Source organism: Polypterus senegalus, chromosome 18, assembly GCF_016835505.1.
Source record: "Polypterus senegalus isolate Bchr_013 chromosome 18, ASM1683550v1, whole genome shotgun sequence".
Taxonomy (NCBI): Eukaryota; Metazoa; Chordata; class Cladistia; order Polypteriformes; family Polypteridae; genus Polypterus; species Polypterus senegalus.
In genome coordinates, this window is record NC_053171.1 from 70,877,303 (window position 1) to 70,891,832 (window position 14,530).

The following is a 14,530-nucleotide window of genomic DNA, read 5'->3' on the forward strand; positions in this document are numbered from 1 at the left end:
AGAGTGGCAGTGCAGAGCTGGCGTTCCTGCCTCACTGAGCCAGCTATGTGGAATTTGCATGTCCTGCCCGGGCATTTCTGGATTGATTGATGTTAGTGGGTGTGTTAACTGAGTCTCATTCCCAGTTTTAACACTGAATACTAGAAATGTGTCAGCAATTACGACAATACTTTTAGTCCTTTGTGTAGTAAAGTACATCCATCCCCAATCTGAGTCCCTGGGTGACTTCTCCAGATCCCACTGTTTCAAATTATCTTTAGCAAATAGCTGAAATAAAACTAATCACATATTTTATTTAAAGTTTTCTGCTTCTGGATTGTATGCAGCCCACTCTTTTCTTCTTGGCTGTGCATCTAAGCCCTGAAAATGATCGCCGCACCGTCCATCACATTTGGCTCTTTGCCTTTCTTCAATGCTGCTCTGATAACCGCTGGCTCCCAGGAACCCGAAGCTGGGCAGCACATGCAGGATTAAATGTCCGTGACTGCACGTCTGTTCAGTTCTTTTGAGTCGATTCCTGCCGTGCATGAGGACCCCATGATGACAGCCAGTTCACGCTCTTGCATCATTTTGCACCAACAGCAGCTGGCAATTTCTTTGTTCTTTACAAAATAATTCAAAGATTTTTTTTTTTTATCATGTATGGCTACTTATGTGCTTATCAACACCCATGTGTAACCTTGGAAATTTTTAAGATGCTAAAAATTGTTTTCCCGACTCCATTTGCTGCAGAACAGGGGGAACACAATGTGTGCACTCATGGCGCTGGTGACGCCTGCTCTTCAGTACTGCGATCGCCAGGATTAAAGGCACTAACGTCACAGAAAGCAATATGGAGACACAACAACACCTCACAACCTACATAACCATCCCTGTAAAACGCTTCTTTGAAAACACCTGAAGAGCAGCTGACAAATGGTCAAAAAAAAGGCTGAAGGATGCTGGAAAAAAACTAAAGAAATGCTGGAAACGTGCAAGTGGACCCTTATGAACTCTCGCACTCCCGTTAAACCCTTTATGTTGTCTTATGACCCGCATGAGGCATTTAGGGGTGGTCTTCCAAATCCCAGGATGCACCGCACTTAGTTTTGTAGAGGTGCTCACTCACCATCCTTGCTTCTTTACTTTCTTCATGTTCATCAAGTTTGCAGTCCTACTTTTCTTTTGGTATTGATTCTGTTTCTTTATTTTACTTGCCTTGCTTACAGTATATCCACATTTGGTTCATGTAGAGTTTTCTTCCAGTTGCATCCTTTATTTTATAAGCAGAGTGTCAGTTCATGGAGAAGCACCTGGCCGACAGCAAACTCCTTCAAAGCATCCTGCCTCTGCCACAGCCTTCATAGCCCAGGTTATTTAAAGGAGAGTGCTGTGGGGCTCAAGGGGGTCCAGTGGTTTTGGTGACGGGAGGTGATGGTAAGGTGATGATCCAGGAACAGGAGAAGGGATCACAAAGTGGCTGCGCTGCCACAAGTCTGGAGTGCCACGTCTGGTGATCTTCCTGAGTGTGTAGACAGTGGGCACAACACAAGCTGAGGATTGACTTGTCCCAGTGTTTGGAAGCATATTTAATGTTTTGGTGGTGTTCTCCATGGCCGCTAATAGAGGGGAAGTTTGTATAGTCCTCCTATATTTGTACTAATGTCAAGAATTTAAGAGAAGTATGGAAAAAAAAACTCTTAGCATACAACAAACTGGTCATTTTTGTGGTTTTATTGTGTATGTGTGTTATAAGGTGGCCAGGAGAGTAGAATAGGGTAGACAGAAAAAAGATTGGACCACCAGTTGTGTCACCCCTTTTAATTATAACAAAAGTACAGCCAGGTGGCAGCAAAATCAAATAAAAATACTTCCAGCCTCACAAAAATGTAGTGCTGGCAGTCCGAGCTCTGCCCTTTTCGTATGCCACCTTCTCTGGGTGGCACTGGGAGGAGTGAAGTCTTCTCTGAGCCTTGTGGGCGGAGCTAAACATGGTCCTTGGGTGATACTGTTAGAAGATACTGTTAGCATCAGCGCCCCCTCTTGTCCGTGGGTGGAACTGCTTACCTTTCTGAGCCAGGAAGGCGTACTTGTGTGACAATGTACATATATAAATACACACACACACACACACACTGTCAACAGTCCAGCCCTACTAGTTTGCAAGTACCACACTGCATGTGCTTGACGTTTAACAGATTCCAGAGCTGCCATTCTTCTTCCTATCATGTAATTGGATACTGCAGTTGGTTTCACACTCAACAGATGTTGCTGCTCTTCTTTTTCTTTGTGCCATGTTACCTTCTCAATCAGTTTCCCTTTGCGGTTTGCTGTAGGAAAGATGAAGACCACAATAGCCTTATGGTTGTTGGCATCAGCCACATTTTTGCTTATGCAGTGAATATTGTGGAAGAACAAAACCACAGGACAGGAAGGAAGACAGGACAAGTTCAATCAATTAGATTTTTATTCAGTCACTGAGGAGTATGTGGATTCTACTTTACAAGGCAGAAGAGCAAAGTTACATTTTTTCTATTGGCTTTTTTATCATTTCTTCTTCCTTCCCCTTCCCCTTATTATTCAAAAATAAACATAATATCGTTTACTTAAGCATTTCATTTTAGTACGCTAATGGGCCATCTGTTCTTATTTTTTTCACTTATCAGATAGACCCTAAAGAAGGAAAGGCCAGCTTTCTTGTGTCAAATAGATGCGTTCCTAAGAAACTGGAGATTTTCCTCAGTCAGCTTACTGCACCTTGTCTTCTGACAGACGCCTGTATGAATAACCTGCCGTTATACCTAAATGGTTTGTCAGCTATTAACCCTAAGTAGCTTGCAAGCAGTACATTTTTCTTTCACAATATCATGTCATAAGCTCTTGGTCCTAGCCCCCATGGTATGTGAGTAACTGTGTGACAGATGAACACAGCCCTTAGCATTTTATACTGTATAGAGTAAGATATATACTGTGTGTATATATATATATATATATATATATATATATATATATATATATATATATATATATATATATATACAGTATATATACATACGAGGGGGGACCCAAAATTAACCGCAATTTTGTTGTTGTTAGCTTGGTACTTGTAGCCACTTCAATCAATCAATCAACATTTATTTATATAGCACATATTCATACAAAAAAAATGCAGCTCAAAGTGCTTTACAAAATGAATAGAAAAATAGAAGACACAATAAAAAATAAACATAAGTCAACATTAATTAACATAGAATAAGTAAGGTCCGATGGCCAGGGTGGACAGAAAAAACAAAAAAAAAACTCCAAAGCTGGAGAAAAAAAATAAAATCTGTAGGGGTTCCAGACCACGAGACCGCCCAGTACCCTCTGGGCAATCTACCTAACATAAGTCAAACAGTCCTCTTTGTATTTAGGGTTTTCATGGAAGGACCTGATGATGATGGTCACGTAGACTTCTGGCTTTCAGTCCATCAATGTTGGTGCCTCATGATGCTTTGAGTAGGTGGTGTGGCGCAGGCCGCCACCACAAAGAAACCGGAAAAAGAAACAGAAGAGAGAGTTGGGGTCAGTATGGATTTTGGAGCCACCATGAATAGTTATTGTGATGAAATGAACATACAGAGTAGTTGAGCATACTTGTAGTTTGGTTGGGCCGCTAGGGTGATCTAGTTACACTCCTCACAAGTCAGTCTGCCAAGGGTCATCAGTCTGGAAGGTTGTGCTTGTGTTCAGTGAATTTTGTAAAAGCAGTTTTGTGCAAGCGTCGTTTTTTTTTACGATGGCTGATTATCGTGAGCAACGCGCGGCAGTGAAATTTTGTTTTCTTCTTGAAAAAAGTGTTGCAGAAACTATTGTTATTGAAACGGTATGACAACCCTGAACCACCCACCCTACTCACCGGATTTAGCTCCGTGGGATTTCTTTTTGTTCCCTCGGATGAAAAAAGACTTGAAAGGAAGGCGTTTTGCTGACGTCGAAGAGGTCAAACAAGAAACGACCAGAGCATTAATGGGCATTACTTCAGACGAATTTAAAAAATGTTTCGAACAATAGAACAAACAGTTAGATAAGTGTATTTCCGCCAATGGAGAGTATTTTAAGGAAGACTAATTGTAGTTTGTACAGAAAATTAAATTAAACATGTTTTAAAAATATTTTTGGGTCCCCCTTCGGATATATAATAAGTCGGGTTGCAGTCTGATTATTTGGGTGGTCCCCTACCAGGTAACACCTGTAGTTGGGTGGCAAACATCCTCCACGCCCTCTCAGCTGTGTGAAACAGATCCTAGACATGCCATACAGTGTCTGTCAAATAATACAAAGAGTACATGACACATTTCGCCCAAATTGGCGCTCATCAGGTGTACGCAACTTTACTTCTACTCTGTATTATTTGACAAGTACTATATGGCAGACACACACACTCACTAGGGCCAATTTAGCAAAAGCAGTCCACCTTACCTGCATGTCTTTGGAGTGTAGGATGAAACCCAGTGCACCTGAAGGAAGCTCACAGAGACACAGAGAGAACACACAACTTCTTACTCACATTTACTAATCAACGTGGAACATGTCGTCACTCTCTGGCACCCTCTTAAGTGAGCTTCCTTATGTGAAGCCACTACTTCCTAAAAAGTGTACTTTTAGAAAATTTGAAGTGCCTGGTACTACTAATGTCTGTGTCCATATGGTGCACGTAGTTTTCTGCAACATTATCAGAGAGTGAATTATCTGAAAAACATGGACTTTGAATGATATTATAAATGTTATTACTGACTTTTAAAAACAGGTATTCTCTTTGTAAAGTAAAGCTACCATCAAAGAATTAGCTTGTTTATTATTCCTTCATATTGTCACTCATCTTCCAACCTGCTATATCCTAACTACAGGGTCATGGGGTCTTCTGGAGCCAATTCCAGCCAACACAGGGTGCAAGGCAGGAAACAAACCCCGGACAGGGCACCAGCCCACCGCAGGGCGCACACACCTACACTAGAGACAATTTAGGATCGCCAACGCACCTAACCTGCATGTCTTTGGACTGTGGGAGGAAACCCACGCAGACACGGGGAGAACATGCAAACTCCACGCAGGGAGGAACCGGCAAGCAAACCCGGATCTCCTAACTGCTAGGCAGCAGCACTCCCACTGTGCCACCCCCTTCATATTGTTATATTTATATATTATAGTAGTTAAAGTGCCTGGCGTTGCCTGCATTTGTAGAATGGGCTAAGGAAAGAAACCAAAAGTTTGTGAATTTCTTTAAATGGTGACCCTGTTATTGCTAGCTGTCCCATCCATCATCCACACTGCCACATCTTCAAGGAATCTGCTCTCTTGAGTGGAGAACTTGTTCTTTTTGGCGTCTGTTTGGATTCCAGAATTGTGGTAACTCCTTGCTGGGTTGTAACTGTGCATACTGCCATGTGTAAGTCGTCCTTATAGTTTGAGGTGGACAGTTTGTAGCACTGAAAAGCAGCAGTTAAACAACAACACTCTGATTGTCCTTCATGTTCCACTCCACGTCCACTCTCGATCAAGCCTCACACACCACCCCTGCAAAAGCGCACCTTACTCCTTTTAATATTACAGTGGATTGAAGCAGCATGCAGCACTGCCCGGGCGAGTCATGTTAAGCTCTGGCCATTTTGTCTGTTTGTTTGGCTTCAACCTGTTTGAATGTCTCACTTGCTCTGAGTCAGCAGGTGGCACTGGTGTGCAAGCCATAGCACAAAGGGGAAAAATCGAAACCACTGGAACCCCCAAAATTTGAGTCCCAAAGTAGTCTGTCCCTTTCATATGGTCCTAGAGAGCAGCTACACAAAACGTGGCCCAAATCAGTCAAAGAATGGGGGATAGTATATGGAACAGACAGACAGACAGACAGACAGGCAGGCAGGCAGACTTTCTGTTTTATTTATAGAGGTTTGTGTTTACCCATTTTGTAAATAAAATACACTCTGTACTAAGTACTAAGTCAGCGTTCACTTACCTCATATCTGTAGTAAATTGTTAGTGTTCTTTAGTATTTTTTATCAAGGATGTTGAAATTCATTTTAACAAATATATACAGTAGCTTCAGTCCACATTAAATACATACATGAATATGAATACATAAATCAGTTCATAATCCATTTAGAGTTGCGCCATTTACAGCTTCGTCAAAGTGTGAGAGGTGGCTGTGAACGAAAAGCACTCATGAGAATAATCTGAGCAGCAGAAGACCCTCTGGACTTTACAGGTCTATTTTCCTCTAATTTCATTTTGAGTGGTTTTGATATCATTCCCCGAACATGCCCGGGTATCTTATGGTTTATCATAGTAATTGTAGGTGGCATCAGATGTAAACCCACAGAAGCGGGCATTGCCCGCCAGTACTAATCTGACAATAAGGCCTCAGATGTATTCATGTCACAGAAGTCTTACCACGGGTGTGCAGTGTTAAGGAAGAGGAAACAAAGACTCCCTTGTCTCCGGTGTAAGCCGTAAATCATCATTTCTATTTACTTAACAAAGATGGGATCAGTGGGGAGAGCTGCAGAATTAAGGCGATAAGAAGAGAAGAGGAAACCTCCAGAAGTTTAGTCTGACGTCCCTTGGGCGACGTACGTTCTCCATGACTGGCAGGTGACTTGGTCTAGTGTCTAGCAAACGCCAACTGCATGCACTCCAATTGTGCCAGTCAGGCTTTGTGGAGAACCAAACTGACACTAGCTGTTCATCTAACACAACCTAACCAGTGGGTCCAAGTATGCAGCCACATATCGTCTGTGGATTTGTCAGGTGAGGACAGCTGAAGGTTTGGGGTCAGGAAGTTCCACTCACTGAATACGATGCTGGAGTGTGGGGATGTGTTTCATGTTGATTTACTCAGGCAGATAGTTCATAGTGTTCTGTATGTGTGACAATATGGACCCTGTGTCTTTACGTCATGGGAGGAAACTGAAAAGCCTCCAGAAAATGCAAACTCCACACAGGCAGCGGCTAAGCCATGAAGTCATCCTCAGCTCCAGGAGCTGCGAGGCAGCAGTGTGCACCATTGTGCCATCCTTCTAATGAAATACTGTCACTCACGCAATTTACAACAATAATTACAATGAATATTATATGATAAAGTCAGAGATGCAGCACAAACTCCTTAAACTAAACTGCCCCAACACTCGGGTTATTGTAACTGGCACTCCTTTTATGCTTAATGCTAACTCTTGTATTCTGTCAGATGGTGGTGCTCAGGTGGCACCCAGAGCCTTAGAGTTTTTATTGACAGTCAGCTGACATGCGAGGCACACATTAAAAACAATTTACTAAAATGTCATTTTTTCACCCTTGTGATATTATAAGACTCTTGCCATTTCTCTTATGGTCTACTTCTGAGAGGCTTATTGTCGTCTTCATCACTTCCCCATTAGACTACTGCAGTGTGCTTCTCTCTGGCAAAACCCCTTAGCGGTCCTAGTATTTGGAAACTGTGCTGCCATCATGCCCTCATCAGGCCACTATCAGGCCCCCTCTGCATTACATACAGAGTGGTCCATGGCTCAACTGCCACTCATTTTGTTTGTCAGTTTGTGAAGTTCCACCACCTTCTCTCCATTCTGATGCCTCCATCTCCCTGCAACTTGCATCCATGAGGGAGAAAGGTTTGGAATGAAGTGTTGCTGGCTGGCAGCCATTAGAACCATCCCAACTCCTATTCAAAGCAGCTTTTAAAAGTCCCAATCCAATGTCTTTTGAGATTTGCATTTTTTATTTGGACTTTATTCTGCATCATTTTATGTTGTATGTTTAATTCTTTCATATTATTTTACTTTGCCGCATATTTAATACTGTTTGTTATGTTGTTTCATATATATATATATATATATATACATTTTCTCTTTATTCTTATGCTTTGTTGTTCTATGAGTTTAAGTAAATGTGTTACAAATAAAATTCATTATTATATTAGACTAACCACAGTACCCGTCCAAGACAAATAATCAAATAATTAATAAATATTTGCTATCTCTTGTTCATTTGTCTTCATGTGTGTTTCTGTAAAGCCTGCTCCTCAGACACTCTGCCTATTTTCATGGCTCCTTTCTCACCTCCTGTCCAGTTTTATAGCTTCTGTCTTTGAAGGGGACTCTCTCAGTGGGTGCCTTTACTCCTCCTTGTACGTCTCACACTTGCACTTCCTCTTTTGTTCTGTCACCAAAGACAAATTAATCCATCAAATTGTTGGGACTGGAAACATAGACTTTAGTATTTTATTATATAGTAGAAAATTATTTTATGTGATATTATATTGTAACCTTCCCAAATTCATTTAATCCAATAGTCCTGGCACATGGAGCACAAGAAAAAGAGAAGCCCACATAGGGCATCAGTCCATTGCATGCTCTTGCATTATTTTACACTAACTGCACTACCTGTCTCAGTAATCAATGCAGACCTCAGGGTTAATGTTTGCAGTGCAGCATCTACTGGAATGTATTTTGTAATACATGTAGTAATAAAATTGTACTTATTATCCCAAACATCACAAACATTTTTATTAACAAAATGCAATACGATAAATGATTGTGATTGAGTTATAGCAACCAGGCAGACACTTATATTATATTATCCATCCATTATCCAACCCGTTATATCCTAACTACAGGGTCACGGGGGGTATGCTGGAGTCAATCCCGGCCAACACAGGGCGCAAGGCAGGAAAGAAAACCTGGGCAGGGCGCCAGCCCACCACAGGGCACACACACACACCCCAAGCACACACTAGGGACAATTTAGAATCGCCAAAGCACCTAACCTGCATGTTTTTGGACTGTGGGAGGAAACTGGAGTACCGGGAGGAAAACCACGCAGTCACGGGGAAAACATGCAAACTCCACACAGGGAGGACCAGGGAAGCGAACCTATATTATATTATATTATATTATATTATATTATATTATATTATATTATATTATATTATATTATATTATATTATATTTCTAGGGGGCTTTGCTCGCCAACCCAGCCCCCGGCCTGTGCTATGCACCAGCCATTTCACGTCTCATTGTGAAGAGGGGGCCTGAACGCACCCCAAGGAGAAGGCGTTGCTCCTCCAAAAGCCCTTCTTAAATGGTGATACAATGGGAAACAAATAACAGTTTTTTTTTACCCCCTCTTTGCTCGATCAGCTGCTGGCTTGCTGCTGCTGCCGTGCTGTGTGATCTGAATCTCGCACAGCGCACTTCTGTCATATCACCTATGTCCATATATTCATCTCTTTTTGCTTTTACCTTTTCCTCAATATCGCATTGAATTTTGATTCCATGTTTGGAATTACATCATGACAATGCAATGTATAACTGTCCATGAGTGAATATCGTTTCTTTCTGTCTACACGAACTGTGTCTGACAATAGCATTCACACAAATGAGAAATGATTGAACCGTGTGTGTGGTTGTGAATGTTTTAGATGTGGGCAGGACTTTTCCAAATCTCTTTGCATAAAGTCCTGTCTCACGGTTGTTTGAAATTTTCTCTTGAGGGATTTCACTTTCACCAAATAACAAATCTTTTAATTCTCATAAATACACTGCTTCATTGGGAAGAAACACTACTCTTCCCTGATGGCAACACAAATTAGATGATCTACAAGTCTCTGACTTAAAGTTTAAATCCAAACAATATATTCCATCTCTTTTCGCTGTTCCGTTATTTCACCAAGTAATAATTTCCATTTGTTTGCGCTAATGCAATCTTTACTGTCCTTTTTTTGAGACTTTCAAATTTTCATACTTCCATTATCTCTAACCTGCTCTGTATGTGTACCGCACCAACATTTTTGAATTCTTTACAACGTTCTACTTTGTCATCTACTGTTTGTCTTTTATTTTCGGCCCCGGGTGTGGTTAAATCTCTTGGCACAAAATCTCGTCTCGCGGGACGTGAAAGTGTCTCTCTGAGAAAATCACGTCTCATCTCCTTCCAAGATTTTTTTTGTAATAGAGAGGTATTATATTATATTATAATGTCAACATAATTAAGTAAAATGGTTTGTGGTTACTTATCCTGTCTAATATCTAAATGAAGACGGAGTCTGGCCTGACATCTTTATAAATGCAAAGCAATAATTAGTTGAGATGACCAAAAACAAATAGGTATAAAAGCTTTAAACATAATTACTACGATTGAAATAATATTTTTTTTTTCAAAACAATCAAAAGATGATCAGACAATCCATGAAAAACTATTGCCTGACATTCCAAAAATGATTACGTGTCCATCAAGACACAACATTCCCAAAATAAAGCTGTGCTTTTTGCTGCAGGGCACTGCTAATGACGTGGAACGCCAGCGCGTACTTGTGGTAAACACACAGTGGAGGTGAAAAGCATTAAAACATCTCTTTTTTTAGAATGCAAAGCAATAAAGAAAAATAAAGAGCCAAAATAGATGAATTTTCTAAATGGCAAAATATAAACATATACTGTATATTTACATTAATTTAATAAATTGGTTCATAAAACTAAAGAACTCAGAAATTAAAGATTTGTGGCGCTTTGCAGAAAGGCGCCATCACACAGGTCATACTATCAGGCTGAGGGCGCCATCTGCTGGCCGATTTAGGAAGCGTCGCATTTCTGATACCGGGCGCTAAACAAATGCAGGAAGATTTCGGCACAAAAAGAGGAAGCAAGCATGAGCTAAGAGTTAAAAAATGGCGTTTACTCGCTAGAAATGTGTAACAATCTGATTCTTTTATGGGGCCAGAATTATTATTTTTTTTTATAATTAACCCTAAAATACTAGTTTAGTATTGATATAGTCCTACTTCACTATTGGTGTATTGATGTGTTTCAACAGCTAACAACATACTTGTATGGTCTGCACTGTGTATTATTGTGTATGGGTGTATATATAACATACAGTATAAAGTAAATGTGTGTGCATATACGTTATCCGTCAAAAAACTGGACACAAACAGAAATGTTCATGTTTTTAATAGAAATTCATATAAATATTTTTTATTAAGATAATTGGTACAGCCAAGGCATTACTGGTATTGCTAGTAGTAATAATAATAATAATAATACATTTTATTTATATAGCACCTTTCCCATGCTCAAGTAGCTATCACTACTTGAAATTACCAATTTTTAAAAATTTATTATTCACATAGGACTGCCAAGCCCCATTTTCAGCAGCAGTTCTTTCCGTGTCCTAATGGTAAACTTTTTTAGCAAATCCTTAATCAGTCATGTTTACAAGCTAATTGGTTATTAGAGAAACCTTTACAATTGCATTGGCACTCGTGAAACCTGTTATTCCATTCACTTGTGTTGCAAGGCACTGGGATTCCTAAAGTCCAGTTCTGAGTTCAAGAATGGCTAAAATGAAACAGAAACATGTCAGCATTTTGTTTTATTTATTTTTTAATTATTAATTAATTAATTTATTTATTTATTTTTTCAGAATGATGGTTATCCCAAGTGACACATTGCCATTAAACTGGATCTGACTAAGAGAAAAAAAGAAGTGGAAGACCCAAATGAATAAGACGAGAAGGACATGAGAGTGTGGAGTGTGAGAAACAAAGGCGGCGTGTACTGGGATACTCATGGTGAAATGTCTAACACGTATCGGCCATTTGTCTGAATTTATGTACGGAGTAGGGGGAGGGCGTGTGCTGGGGTAGTAGCAGTCATCTGTGGCAGTCATTATTTTGTATTTTTATTATTGTATGATGCTCTGGGATTATAAGCAGAAGAGTACTTAAAGAGAGTGATTTAAATGCTGAGGTTTGTCAATAATTCTTCACCCACTGGGGCTGCTGTAGCACTGGTATGATTGAAAGGACCACAGAAATCTGTTTCACTCTGCACTGCACACACAGTCTTGGCTAAGAGTTTTAAAGCACCGCTTTCTTCTTTAATGTGCTTATTCCTGGCGCTCTGTATTATCTCTGTGTCTTCACTTTCACGTCACAATCCATTATGCAATGCCAGCACTGAGACGTTTAAATTTAGGCACCTTGAAGTGGGTCATGTTTCAAATGGTGTTTGCACAGAAGTAGCTTGATTAGATATATCTTTACTCTGTTTAACATAACATAACATTCTCAAACACTCTTAATCTGTTTGAGGGTCATGGAGTGCCAGCATTATGTGACAAGATAATAAAGTATTAATTAAAACTTGTTTTCCTTGAAAGGAGGAAGCAGAAGCCATTCTTCAGAATCAAGAGTGCCCCCTACTGCCGGGCAGACCTACTGCTTCCAGACGCACTGGTGGACGGCCTTCCTTACAGTCCCCAGTGGACAGACTGGGCCTCACCCCAGGGTCCACTCACTCCCCAGTTAGTCATCTTTTAAGGAAACTGAAGACACCGCACAGGACAGGAGAGTGTGTGGCTTACAAAAGGTTGCCCTGAAGCAACAGGGGTGGAGGACTGAAGCACAGAAAGTTGTAAAACTCCCTCTCCATAAGAGTCTGAAGTTCATTCCAAAACCAAAACTCCCCACAACTGTCTCTTGAAATAAGCAGGTTCAGAAAATGAGTGACTGAATAAAAGATCCACTCTTGTATTGGCATTAATCTAAAAATACCCTACGGGAGACGGTGTGGTGTACTGGTTACGGCTTTGGACTTCAAACCCTGAGGTCATGGGTTCAAACCTGCTACTTACACTGCCTGACTCTGAACAAGTCACTTCATGGCCTCTGCTCCAATTGGAAAACCAAAAGAAATGGAGCCAATTGTACCTCAAACATTATAAGTCACCTTGGGTCACATACAGTGGTGTGAAAAACTATTTGCCCCCTTCCTGATTTCTTATTCTTTTGCATGTTTGTCACACAAAATGTTTCTGATCATCAAACACATTTAACCATTAGTCAAATATAACACAATTAAACACAAAATGCAGTTTTAAATGATGGTTTTTATTATTTAGGGAGAAAAAAAATCCAAACCTACATGGCCCTGTGTGACAAAGTAATTGCCCCCTGAACCTAATAACTGGTCGGGCCACCCTTAGCAGCAATAACTGCAATCAAGCATTTGCGATAACTTGCAATGAGTCTTTTACAGCTCTGGAGGAATTTTGGCCCACTCATCTTTGCAGAATTGTTGTAATTAAGCTTTATTTGAGGGTTTTCTAGCATGAACCGCCTTTTTAAGGTCATGCCATAGCATCTCAATTGGATTCAGGTCAGGACTTTGACTAGGCCACTCCAAAGTCTTCATTTTGTTTTTCTTCAGCCATTCAGAGGTGGATTTGCTGGTGTGTTATGTGTCATTGTCTTGTTGCAGCACCTAAGATCACTTCAGTTTGAGTTGACGAACAGATGGCCGGACATTCTCCTTCAGGATTTTTTGGTAGACAGTAGAATTCATGGTTCCATCTATCACAGCAAGCCTTCCAGGTCCTGAAGCAGCAAAACAACCCCAGACCATCACACTACCGCCACCATATTTTACTGTTGGTATGATGTTCTTTTCTGAAATGCTGTGTTTCTTTTACGCCAGATGTAACGGACATTTGCCTTCCAAAAGTTCAACTTTTGTCTCATCAGTCCACAAGGTATTTTCCCAAAAGTCTTGGCAATCATTGAGATGTTTCTTAGCAAAATTGAGACGAGTCCTAAAGTTCTTTTGCTTAACAGTGGTTTGCGTCTTGGAAATCTGCCATGCAGGCCGTTTTTGCCCAGTCTCTTTCTTATGGTGGAGTCGTGAACACTGACCTTAATTGAGGCAAGTGAGGCCTGCAGTTCTTTAGACGTTGTCCTGGGGTCTTTTGGGGTAATTTTGGTCGGCCGGCCACTCCTGAAAAGGTTCACCACTGTTCCATGTTTTTGCCATTTGTAGATAATGGCTCTCACTGTGGTTCGCTGGAGTCCCAAAGCTTTAGAAATGGCTTTATAACCTTTACCAGACTGATAGATCTCAATTACTTCTGTTCTCATTTGTTCCTGAATTTCTTTGGATCTTGGCATGATGTCTAGCTTTTGAGGTGCTTTTGGTCTACTTCTCTGTGTCAGGCAGCTCCTATTTAAGTGATTTCTTGATTGAAACAGGTGTGGCAGTAATCAGGCCTGGGGGTGGCTACGGAAATTGAACTCAGGTGTGATACACCACAGTTAGGTTATTTTTAACAAGGGGCAATTACTTTTTCACACAGGGCCATGTAGGTTTGGGTTTTTTTTCTCCCTAAATAATAAAAACCATTATTTAAAAACTGCATTTTGTGTTTACTTGTGTTATATTTGACTAATGGTTAAATGTGTTTGATGATCAGAAACATTTTGTGTGACAAACATGCAAAAGAATAGGAAATCAGGAAGGGGGCAAATAGTTTTTCACACCACTGTAAGTGCTGCTTGTCTTTATCTCCCCATCAGGAAAAAGTACAAGAAAAATAAAGAGAGTTGCTCTCTGTTTTCAGGGGAGGACTGCAAGCACCTCAAGAAGGACAAACCTCAAGTTGTAGCGGCCGGCTCGCTCTCTGAAACCGGCAGCTACACCACCAAGGCCTGTGGCCTGGCAAGCTGAGGCCGTTAGACCCGACAAGCCGTACT